General features: G+C 52.9%; 1 long non-coding RNA gene across 1 annotated transcript; it reads right to left on the reverse strand.

Moving 5' to 3' along the window:
• Window positions 1–805: 805 nt before the first annotated feature.
• LOC104683397 lies at window positions 806–11,459 on the reverse strand. Its single transcript, XR_750825.4, has 4 exons — window positions 11,213–11,459; window positions 5,790–5,873; window positions 2,922–3,047; window positions 806–2,805 (listed from the first exon to the last, which is right to left on the reverse strand). It is a non-coding gene; the product is annotated as an uncharacterized LOC104683397 (long non-coding RNA).
• Window positions 11,460–12,142: the final 683 nt, after the last annotated feature.

Below are 12,142 nucleotides of genomic sequence, written 5' to 3' on the forward strand. Positions count from 1 at the left end.
CGGGCGCTGCCCAGCCCTGTGTGCGGGCGCTGCCCGGCCCTGTGTCCGGGCGCTGCCCCGGCCCTGTGTCCGGGCGCTGCCCCGGCCCTGTGTCCGGGTGCTGCCCGGCCTGTGTGCGGGCGCTGCCCAGCCCTGTGTCCGGGCGCTGCCCCAGCCCTGTGTGCGGGTGCTGCCCCGGCCCTGTGTCCAGGCGCTGCCCGGCCCTGTATGCGGGTGCTGCCCCAGCCCTGTGTCCGGGCGCTGCCCCGGCCCTGTGTCCGGGCGCTGCCCGGCCCTGTGTCCGGGTGCTGCCCCGGCCCTGTGTCCGGGTGCTGCCCCGGCCCTGTGTCCAGGCGCTGCCCGGCCCTGTGTCCGGGCCTGCCCCGGCCCTGTGTGCGGGTGCTGCCCCGGCCCTGTGTCCGGGCGCTGCCCAGCCCTGTGTGCGGGTGCTGCCCCGGCCCTGTGTCCAGGCGCTGCCCAGCCCTGTGTCCGGGTGCTGCCCCGGCCCTGTGTCCGGGTGCTGCCCAGCCCTGTGTCCGGGTGCTGCCCCGGCCCTGTGTCCAGGCGCTGCCCGGCCCTGTGTCCGGGCGCTGCCCGCCGCGCTCCGGGCTCACTGACCACGAGCGATCCCGGTCCCCTGGCGGGTCCTCGGGCACGCTTCACACTGTTAACAATATTCCTGTTGATTTAACTAGCTGCAGCAGAGGTTTTTACACACACACACACACAAAATATATTTCACCATTTTTTATAATACTCTACAGAACAGTACTACGTCTCTTTGCTTACTTCATCTCACAGCTGTGTTTTAAGCCCTTCACTTTTGCAGCTGCTGGTGACTCAAACATGCTGTTACCCGAAAATTGTGTGCATGTGTGCCTGATTTTTCCTATGAGGTTTTTGTAGCAGTGCAATTTACATGCTCTTGCTCCTGATCTGAGCTAGTGTGAATTTTGAAACAAGCCAAACTCCCTCAACTGACACTCATACATATCTATATAAAAGGTACTCCATGACCCACATGATGGAGAAGGTCAGAAGAAATCATCACAATAATCTCTGCTGGCCTTGGGCACGATGAATCTCTGAATTTACATATTTGAATGGATCTGATCACTGCCTGCCCCTTGCCAAAAGTGCTGGAATTTACAGTTAAGTGCCTGTTCTTTTCACCTTAAGGAATCAATTTCTGCTTTCTCTGTGAGCTGCGACCTAATTAATGTATCAAACTCTAGCAATTTTCTGTTCTTTTCCTTCCCTCGTACACATGGCAAATCTTGGTTCACACATTTTGACAAGAGCTCATTGGGTGGGAATTAATTCACCCACTGAGGAATGGGCCCAGAGGGTTCATGAGTTCATTTCTGCAGCAACACGTTTATTTTTTGTTTAAGTCATCTGATGAAGAGCGAAGGGCAGTGAATTTGCAGCCAAGCACCATCCACATAGACCACTGCTGAATGAAACACAATTTAAACTATTTCCACAGTAAAAGCACCATGAAAAGGAACCCTGGAAAATCTGTGCTTTCACCCGAATCCTGCATGCTGCAGAAGCTGGAGAGCATCCACCTCCTTAGGCTGCATGGCAGGATGATCCCTTTAACCCACGGTGCATAGCCCGCTGATCTGTGAGCACTTTCCCGTTGGGATGCAGTGCTGTGGGCTGTCCCACCATGGCCGAGCCGCTGGGAAGCCCCGGCAGCCCTCGGGCCGTGCCGCCCTGCCCAAGAGCTTGGCCGGCAAAGCGCTCCCACCTGCCCGGCTGGAGCCCGCTCGAGCACATCCCCGGGAGCAGAGTGGCCCCGTAGAGCCCTGCCAAGTGAGGACAGTTCTCCTCCATAGGAATGCTTCCCGCTGTTTTATTGGCACTGCGGGCTTTGCTGTAGCAGGAATAAACTGGTTTATCTTGCTGAACGACGAAGTTACAACTTGTTATTATACACAGAACACCAAAACAGAGAACATATCTCCTCCTCCCAAGCCCCTGAAATACTCATTTAAATTAAAATACCAGGAGGTCCCAACTGCATTTTCATAAACTTGTTGCCTTATTCTGTTAGCAGAGAAATGTACGGAAAGCTTAGTAGGAGGTGGAGCAGCCTGACACAAAGCAAATCTCCAAAAGCTACTGGTTTTCACTTGTGTTGTTGAGACAAAATACTTAAGTGGAGTTTTACATAATTCCCAGCTGGTTGTGCACAACTCAATAATGTAAAGAGTATTTGTTCCCCCGTGGTGCTCAGCACCTCATGCAGAACTGTTGTTTTCCTCCATGCCCCGACACAAACAGCTCATCCTCAGCTGCCCTTAGTACATGGATCTCAAAACTAAAAGCTAAGACTCCACCAAGGTCTGCCCTGTATGTCTGAGTCACTGGACATTCTTCATTGTAGATGTACAAACACACCACAGAAACAAGCCTCTGGGATACCAGCACGTGGATTGGATGAAAAATCAGCAGAACAACATACTGTACTTCAAAAGAAAATATCAAACCCCAAACCAGAGAACATTTTGAGTTAATTGTTTCTAAGTATTTTCAGAGATTCCTTAATGTTTAAAGCAGTGGAAAGTTTCTCATCATATCATTCCCAACTGGAAAGGAGAAGAACCTGAAACCACAGGTAAGATTGTTCAGAAATATTTAACAGTGACCTTTCTCTGCCCTCGTGTTAAAGTTGGCGACCATTTATTGATTTTTATAGGACTAAATTTAATCTGATGTTGAGACTTTTGGAACAAAAAGATCCCACATTGTCATGGTTTAACCCCAGTCAGCATCCAAGCTCCACGCAGCCGCTCGCTTGTTTCCCCACCAGTGGGACTGAGAAGAGAATCAGAAGAGCAAAAGTGAGAAAACTCATGGGTTCAGATAAAGACAGTTTAATAGATGAAGCAAAAGCCACACACACCAGCAAAGCAAAGGAATTAATTCCCTACCTTCCATGGGCAGTCAGGTGTTCAGCTATTTCCAGGGCAGCGGGGCTCCATCACATGCAGCAGATAATTGGGAAGACAGATTCCAACGACCCTCCACCTTGTGTACTGAGCATGATGTCCTATGGTCTGGAATATCCTTTGGGTCAGTTGGGATCACCTGTCCTGGCTGTTTCCCCTCCCAACCTCCCAGCACTCCCAACTTTCTTGCCAGCGTGGCAGTACGAGGAGCAGTAAAGGCCTTGGTTCTGTGTGAGCCCTGCTCAGCAAGAGCAAAAACATCTCTATTTATAATCACTGTGTTCAGCACAAATCCCAAACACAGCCCCACACCAGCCACTGGGAAGAAAATTAACTCTACCCCAGCCAAAACCAGCGCAACCAGGTGCAGGCCTGGGGCAGCCAGAGGATGTCCTGGAGTGAGGCATCAGGGCACCTGCGAGGGGCTGTGGGGTCAGGATCTGCTGGTTTTCTGCACTGCCATATTCAAAGAAAACAGACTGCAGAGGCGGATTCGGAGGTGCTGGTTTTTCTTCCCTGTCATTAGTTTTTGGCTAAAAGCCTCTGTTTCAGCAATGGTCCCACCACCTCTCTGTCGTTTCCTTGGCGAGCCAAGCACAGCAGCCTCCTGTGCAGCCAGTGATGCCAAGAGCCTCAGTCGCAGCCTTGCAAGCACAAAAGACCACAGGACATGCTAACAACCTTTCATTAGTCAAAATGTTCACAGCCTATGTGCTGAAGCGAATTTATCACCCTAGCAGAGGTTGTGCTGGCAGGAACCTCACACCCAACGTTTGCTGCTTTGGCTGTGCCACAGCTCCACAAGTATCTGGTCATTTCACACAGAAATTACTTGAAAGCACAGATGAAATCTTTTTCTTTTTTGTTTGTTTTGGTTTGGTTTTTTGTTTTATAGTCTACTGCAATGATTTTAGGCCAACATAAACCAGTGAAAAGCATCTTACAGTTTTACAGAGCAGCATGGAAACTTTCATGAAAATGCTGTGAGAGTTAGCAGCCGAAGGAGCCAGAAATAATATTTAAACTTTTTCCTGGAGTGCTTTAAGATGGACATCATGGGTAAAATCACTCTGGGTATTTCAAGTAAACCAATGGTGATTGAGTTGGGCTTGACCAGGGGGCAGGATGAAATGACAGTGGCTGCTGGACAGGCAGCCTGGGAAGAGGAGGCAGCAGATGAACTGGCACAGCTCTGACCTGGGACAGCAACGCAGTGTCAAAGAATGAGCCAGCAGTGAATTGGCCTTTGCTGGTTTTGGCCTTCTGCCACAGCAACACTTGCTGACGTTTCAGAGACATTGTTTTGCATATGCAGATACCTCCCATTTGGACACTGATGCTGATGCAATAAATGTTATAAAAATCATGAGTAATCTCACTAGCTCCAAACTACCCCAGTATAAAAACTCCCACACCGACAGTCCACACACACTTAGACACAGTGGTAGGTCTGTAATACCTTCCATTTCCTTTGACTGTCTCCCAACAGTGTATTCCATTGCCAGCTTTGTACCTTAGAGTCACTCTTTGGCTGTTTGGTTCTTGGGTAAATCAGGTGAAATCCAAAGGCAAGAGACGTATGTTAACAGAAGTGTTTCTTAGTTGACATTCCAGCTCTCCTGCACAGATTTAGCCTTTTTCAGTTGAAGGACTTGGGAGCAGAGTTTGGATACAAGCTGTTCCCAGTCCCTTGTGCCATATGGCTGCTGATTTGCCACCAAAATGCCCATCACTGGGACTTCACACCTTTGCTAAAACTTGTATGGGTTGTTCTGCTGCTGTATTTATCACTTTGTTGCTGCCTTCCCCTGTTCCTAAACATTAAGCAGTTCTCAGCCTTTGCAATGCAAGAGTAGCACACCTCCCTCCACTCCATCCCTATGCCAGGGTAAGGCATTCCCCAAACATGCCCCTGCTCCAATGAAGGTTCATTTATCCTCCCTCTTAATTACTGGGAAGTGCAAGAGAGTCTGGAGAGCTCCCCATGGGGCTCTGGCCCCCTCAAGCACTTCCCAATTCTGGTTTAGTTAAGAACACAACTTTCAACAACAAGGTTTCCATGCTTTGCCATGGATTATGAACTTGTGCCCCTGGACTTTCTGCCCAGAGGTGCCTGAGGTCAGGGATCCATCCTGCCTCCCACCAGCCCTATCCCTGCTCATTAGTACTCTCCAGCAGTCCCCAGCACTTCCAGCACTGTCTTGCCAAGATGCTAATGAGTCCCAGGAGCCACTGGAGATGTATTTCCCTGGATCATGGGGCCCCAGCAGAGTCTCTGGCTGCTCCTTGTGCCACTGTGCGTCACCTACAGCTCAGCTCACTCTGCATTTCACTGGTGAACTGCTGCTCATCAACTAAGCGAGGGTAAAACAGTCAGAACACGAGAACTATGAAGAGACAATTTCAGCTCCTGCTCAGCTTAGCCTGTTTATGCCTGGATTTATGTGCCAGAGTGAGACCAAACAGAGGGAGGAGGAGCCATTTGTCACCAGAACACCTGCAGAAAAAGCAGCTCCAGCCCATCCATGGTGCTGCAGCCTGCTATAGTAGTGCACAGACCACTGCTGATGAGTCTGGGGTGAGATGTGTGTTGGGATTGATGCCAGTGGTGAAAAACAAAACCCCTTGAGTGTTGGCAGCTGAAACACCAGGTAATTACTTAATTGACTCCATGATTTCCACCTTGGAGCAGCAGCCTGCAGCACTCAGGCTAAAAGCAGAAGCCCATTAGTAATTCTGGCAGCAGTTAATGTCCCAGACCATGGAAAGCAGAAACCCAGAGCATGTCCTGGTGCAGTGTTTGGAAGCTGAGAGACATCCTGCATCCATCCATCTGCCAGGAGCGCTCACCTCTGCAGGACCCAGCAGCTCCTCCAGCTCTGTCCAGAGGCACAGACACAGAGTATCCAGAACTGAGACATCCATGCAGGGAAACTAGAACAAAAAAGAAGACATATCAAGAAAAATTCAGCACAGAAGTGAGTTAGCCCCATTCCCCGCTGGGTGGTACTGGGCAGACTGGCAGCCGCAGGACTCCTGCTGGGACGTGGGGAGGTTGGAGGCTTAGGGTGGGCAGGGGGCACCAGACCCACCCAAGGTTTCAGCTGGAATCAAGAGGCAAACAAGTGAGCAAAATTATAAAGATGCTGCAGAGCAGCACTGCCAGAGTGGGAAAGTTCTGTGGGAATAAAACCACATCTGGGGGCTGCTTTGGCTGTCAGGTCTGTAAAACATTTCCTTGCACTTCCCCTCAGGCAGACCAGCCCTCAGCAACACATTCTCACACCAAAGGGATGCAGATCTTGGGATCTGTCACTGCCATGAGCCCTGTCGTGGGGAAGGCACCAGCACCCCAGTGTCAGGCAGGGTGATCTGGAGGGCACAGCAGCATCACCAGAGGCTGCCACACTGGGCACACCCACAGCCCAGCACTCAGCTAATTCAGCTGTCAGCACTGTACATCAATAACCTCAGCTTTAAACACAGGTAACTGTCCAGTGAAGCTGACTTTGGCAGGAATAAATCTGCCCTGGCACCAGCTGGGCCAGGGACAATGTGTTTGGGCTCTGCTGCTGTCAGCTCACGGCAGCAGTGCAGCGGGGCCAGGATCAGCTGGGTCCAAAGCCATGAGCAAACAGCGCAAGGGAAGGGGTGGCTGAACACGAGGCTTGTCCCCAAAAGCCCTATGAACAATGTATAACTTCTTACAGGAAACAATCATTTATATAATTCCCATGGACTTCAGTTGCCACACCAGGGAGGAGGGAAAGCATTAGTCATGCACTAGCAGATGTTTTGACTTACGTAAGACTTAATTTTTTTCTTTCTTTCTTTTAAGAAAAAGGCTGCATCTCACCCTAGAGACTTCCTGAGAGCCTCGTCACCCTCGGCCACTGCCACAGCCCCACAAGCCCAGCGCTGCCCTGCCCTGTGGCACGGCTCTGCCAGCTTCAGCACTTGCCCAGTCATTGTAAATACATTATTTTTATAAAGGCTGTCTTGAAGGGGGTGTAAAAAATGGATGCAACAACAGTTAGAGACAGAAATTCAACACAAGTTTCATTGGTGTTCAGCAGCAGCAGGTAGGGTGTGGGTAAGGCTGCCAAGGACAGTTATTTCTTGTCAGCTGAGACACATAAAGGAGGGAAACAAGCTCGTTAGCTTTGAGTGGGATAGGAAGGTGTGGGCTGGTGACCAGCACTGGTGACAGCCCTTCCCTGGGGGAGTGTCACAGGGAGAACAGGGCTCTCACCAGGCTGCAGAACCCCATCCAGGCTCATCACCACCTCACTGCAGGAGCTCCCTGGAAGAGCAGCCAAAGGATCTGCACCAGCTCCCAGCCAAGCTCACACTCATCGAAATCTCTGAGTGCCCCAGACAGCTGGGTATCTTAATTTAAAAATTTATCTTCGTTAGATAGAACCGGACACGTTTGCATGTCCAGAGATGAGTCTCACGCTGGTGGGGCTCGGGTGGAATTAGGAGCTGTCAGAGGGTGCCTGGCCTTTGGATGCTGTCAGGAGGGTGTTATTAGATTTAAAGTCTGGGATAAGCTTTGCTCCAAAGCTGAAGCTTCATTTCCAACACACAAACCTCCACTGATTTTGCAGCATCAAGGATTCCAAGCCCAAGTCTCTGGAAGGTTCCTGGGGAGGGAAGAGGCATCTCTGTGGAACAGAGCAAGGCTGGTATACCTGTAATGTTTATGCTGATCTGATGCACGAGTAGTTAAAATCCAGCAAATTACACTTTTATCTCATGGAACACAAACCAAAATGCTTCAACAGCTGCTGCCCTCCACCCCACAAGCAAGGAAAGTGATCCCAAAGGGCATCAGGAATGTGGTGCTGTTTTCCAGCTGAGCTGTGATCATAAAAAGGTTTCCAACTGCTCCACAGTATTTACAGAAGATGGATAACACTGCAGTCTCTCAGGGCTGCTAAAGTCTGCTTTCCAATGTTTCCACAGTGAGGCTGGAGGTGTATATTAAGGGGAAACAAAAAAGTTATCAAAAGTTGGGGAAATATTCTTATTTTCATCCTGTGCCTGCAGCCGGCTCAGGCTCGGGATACAGCACAACCTCCCCAAGGGAGTGGCTCACTCAGCCCTGGCTGCTCCAGGTCCTGCTTAAGCCCAGAGGTGGGCAGGGGGGTGGGGAGAGCCGGGGCACCAGGAACACTCCAGACACCCACCACGTCAGCTCTGGTCAGCCAAGGGAAGGGCTTCACTCCAGGGAGATGGGGACACTGCTCTGGCTTGTGCTGGAGCAGGGAGGGAAACATGCAAAGAAAAATATTAACTCTGAAACCAAATTGCACCAAAACCCAGCACATCCCACAGCAGCACTGGCTGGTGCCAGTACTGTCCCTCCCACAGCTGATGAGCTATCACTGGCCAGGGGAACTGACAACTGAAAAACACTTTGCCAGTTTCAAGAATCAATCTCATCTGGCACGTCTTTTCTCCTCTCCACAGGAATTGAAACATATGCTCACAGGGAATGTCTCCAAACACACGCACACCCACGTGAGAAAATCTCTGCCACATCCCTGGGGCTGTGGTCACTCCTGCTGCCCTGCCCCGGGGGACTGAGCTGTTGGGCAGCCCCAGACACCGAGGGTGCCAAAGGCAGAGGGGATCAGGCAGGAAAAACGGCACTAAATGGCCCAGCATGGGCATAGTCCAGCCAGAAGCAATGAGGGTGCAATTAATGTACAGCCTTAGCAATTAATATACACCCTCAGCAACAAAGCCAATGCAATAGAGAATCTCTCAAATGTTCACAAGACCAGGGAGCTCCATGAAAGTCAGAGCTGCTGCCCAAAGGGACCAACCTGCAGCCATATCTGAGCTGAAACAACAGCAGGGGCTGCCAAAACTCTCTGAACTGAGATGCCTGGGGTGAGCCGCTGGCCCCAGCTCTCACTGGGAAGGAATGCTCCTCTCTGCACCCTGGGCTCCAAGCTGGCTCCCCAGCGTGGCCCACGGCTGTGCACAGATGCCATTCCCAGGCAGAGCCATTCCCAGGGCAGTCGGACTCAGAGGATGCAGGAGGGACGGGGCTGCCACGCACAGTCCCTGCCATGAGCTCACAGCAAGCTCTGGGCACCCACAGCACAGTGCTCTGTTTTAGTTTTAAACATGGATGGAAAACCTTTACCTCATTTGCTAAAAGCACTTTAATGTCTTTGCACAGAAAAAAACCCACTAAAATGTATCAGTAATTTGGATTATTTGATTCAGTCAGCACGACTGAGAGCACTTGCTTCACTTTGAGTCCAGGTTCAAAGCACTAATCACTAAGTTCTGCATCATTTCCTTTACATTTCATTTCTGTGTCATTTTTTCATTCATTAGTGATGAGTGTGACAGGTGCCAGAGTGCCCTTAGGTGCCCCTTGGAGCCCACAGAGTGAGTGGCTCTTGGATCCAGCCAAGTACTGAACTGCTGGACCCATCCAAGTTAAAGGCAAGTCACCCACAGAGCATTCCTTGGTGGTCAACTACTCCAGAGATGACTGGAGGAAGCTGAGAGTTCGTTTCAGCACCTCAGAGGGTTCTAGGGTTGAATGAGGTCCTGGTGAGGCAGAGGCAAGGCCTGGCACTGCCACACTCCGGCACTGTCCTGTTCCAGCCCTGGCAGCATCAGGCCAGGAGCGCTCCCAGAGCTAAAAGCAGGTTCTGTGCTATTTCTCCTCACCAGAGGAGAGCAGGGCTGGCTGGGACAGCATCTTCCACCCAGCCCTCATCCTGCCATGTGCCATCTCACAGCGGTGTGGTTCATCCAGGGCGACGTTGGCGCTGCAGGAGGAAACACCATTTATCCAGAAGAAGAAAACCAGAGTCACCAAGAAGGAATTGTTGGGAGCTGCTGCTTCCCCAGTCACCCTTGTCTAGAGCCCAGGCAGGCCCTGCTGTGGCCCTCAAGCACTGCCGCATGCTCCCTGCAGCACCATGGCTGCTCCTGCTCAGCCAGAGCCGGCCCCGGCCCCGCTCCGCAGCGGCGCTCTCAGCAAATTCTCCGTGCAGACAATCCCACCGCAGAGCTGCCCTGCTGTGATGAGCACATTTCACCCTGTGACAGGCTGCACTTTGGACATACACAACACAGCTTTGCCAGGAGTCTTATTCACCCAGTTGCTCAGAGAGGTAGACACAGAGTCATGATTTTACCTCCTTGTCTTTTTTTATCACCTGGTTCATGTCCAGTCCTGTGGTATCTTCCAGCAAGGGGCATCAGCAAGACCCACCACGCACCCATCTCAGACACCACCATCACTTCCAAGCTCCCGGAGCCCCTGGGAGAGCCTCTGCTCAGAGGGGCCAGCCAGGCTCCTGCAGCCCCTGCTCCGTGCCCTGCACCCCACAGCAGAACCCCAAATGGGGACAGAGCAACTCAGCGTACCCTGACCGGGCCCAGCACCCAGGTCTGCTTCTAGGGCACTGCAGGCACCTGCCAGCCACAAGTTCCTTGAGCCCCAAAGGCCCCTTTGCTCCGGTGGGCTGGGCAAGGAGCAGAGCAGCTGCCCAGTAGCGCTCCGATGCAGCAGACGAGGACGTGCTTACACACACTCACCAGTTAAAAGGCATTTTTAACTTTAGAAGGAAATCAACACACGTGTCAGTGCGCAGCAGTGTGGAAAGGTAATTTAAATGCAAATACTGCATTCGGCCCATAGAAATTAATAAACACATTCAACTTATTGTTCACAGAGTTAATGATTATTACACCTCAGCCGGGTAACTGGACCCTCTGGAGAGAAACAGAAAAGGTATTAATTTCAGTTCAATCAGTCAGTGAGAGCCTGCACAGCACCTTCCCCCGGAGCGACGGCAGTGCCCGGCCCGGCCCGGCCCCGAGCGGGGGCAGCGGCCGGGGAGGGTCGGGAAGGGAAAGGGGAAGGGGAAGGGGAAGGGGAAGGGGAAGGGGAAGGGGAAGGGGAAGGGGAAGGGGAAGGGGAAGGGGAAGAGGAAGGGGAAGGGAAGGGTCGGGTCCCCCCTCCCCGCGCGGGTCGCTCGGCCCGGCCGGGCGCGGGGCGCTGCTGCCCCCTGCTGGCGGCGGGCGGACACCGCGGGGACCCTCCGCACACCCTCCGCACACCCTCCGCACACCCTCCGCACACCCTCCGGACACCCTCCGGACACCCTCCGCACACCCTCCGGACACCCTCCGGACACCCTCCGCACACCCTCCGGACACCCTCCGCACACCCTCCGGACACCGGGCCCGCCCGCCGCGGGACGAGACGGGCACCGAGCACACCCGGTGCACACCTTACACACAGCCCGGAGAGGCCTCATGAGTGTCGCACACAGCTGGCACCCTCAAGGGCCTGGCCAGGGCCCTGCTCCTCCACACGCATCCGCTGCCCAGGGACCTGCTGGAGCCACCCCCGCGCTTTCCCCCGGGGCGGTGCCCAGGATGCTCCCGCGGTGGGCACCGGGCCGTGTCAGAACCGGACCCTGCTGCTCTCGGTGCTGAGGAGAGGGTGGTGACCAGTACAGGGCAGGCCTGGCAGTCCAGAACTCATCCTATCCTATCCTATCCTATCCTCTCCTCTCCTCTCCTCTATCCTATCCTCTCCTCTCCTCTCCTCTCCTCTATCCTATCCTATCCTATCCTATCCTATCCTATCCTATCCTATCCTCTATCCTCTATCCTATCCTGCCCTGCACTCCCCTCCCCTGAGGCTGTCCCCATTAACCAGTGGTTAATGGGAGGTGTAATTAAGGACGGGGTGATGTAGGTGGAGCCCCACCTGCAGCTCAGCCAGTCCTCCCCCTGCTCATGGCCCACACAAACCCCTGCTCGAGCATCGCCAGCTGCGTCTGCAGCTGCCCCACCTCAGGGATGGATGATGGATGGAATCAGGGAGGTCTCTGCCTCTCCACGCTGCCAGGATGGGAGGGAAGTGAAGCCATGAACCAGCAGCAGAAAAAAAAAAAATGGGAAGAGAGATAACCCAGTGTGAGTGAACCTCCAGCATGGTTCCTTGCAGCTCGGGTGCAAAGGGCTCTGGGGCTGTTTGTTTAGAATTGGAGTTTTTTATCCTCTCAGCAGCCATAAACAGCACCCAGAGCCCAGCTATAGGGGCAGGACATGGTGTCTGTATTGCCCAGGACAGGATGCTGTGGGGCGCAGGAGGGCTCTGCACCTTGACAGCCCACGCTGGCACCTGGCAGAGGCAGAGGCCAAGGGTCTCC

The sequence above is a fragment of the Corvus cornix genome, chromosome 12, assembly GCF_000738735.6.
Source record: "Corvus cornix cornix isolate S_Up_H32 chromosome 12, ASM73873v5, whole genome shotgun sequence".
NCBI lineage: Eukaryota > Metazoa > Chordata > Aves > Passeriformes > Corvidae > Corvus > Corvus cornix.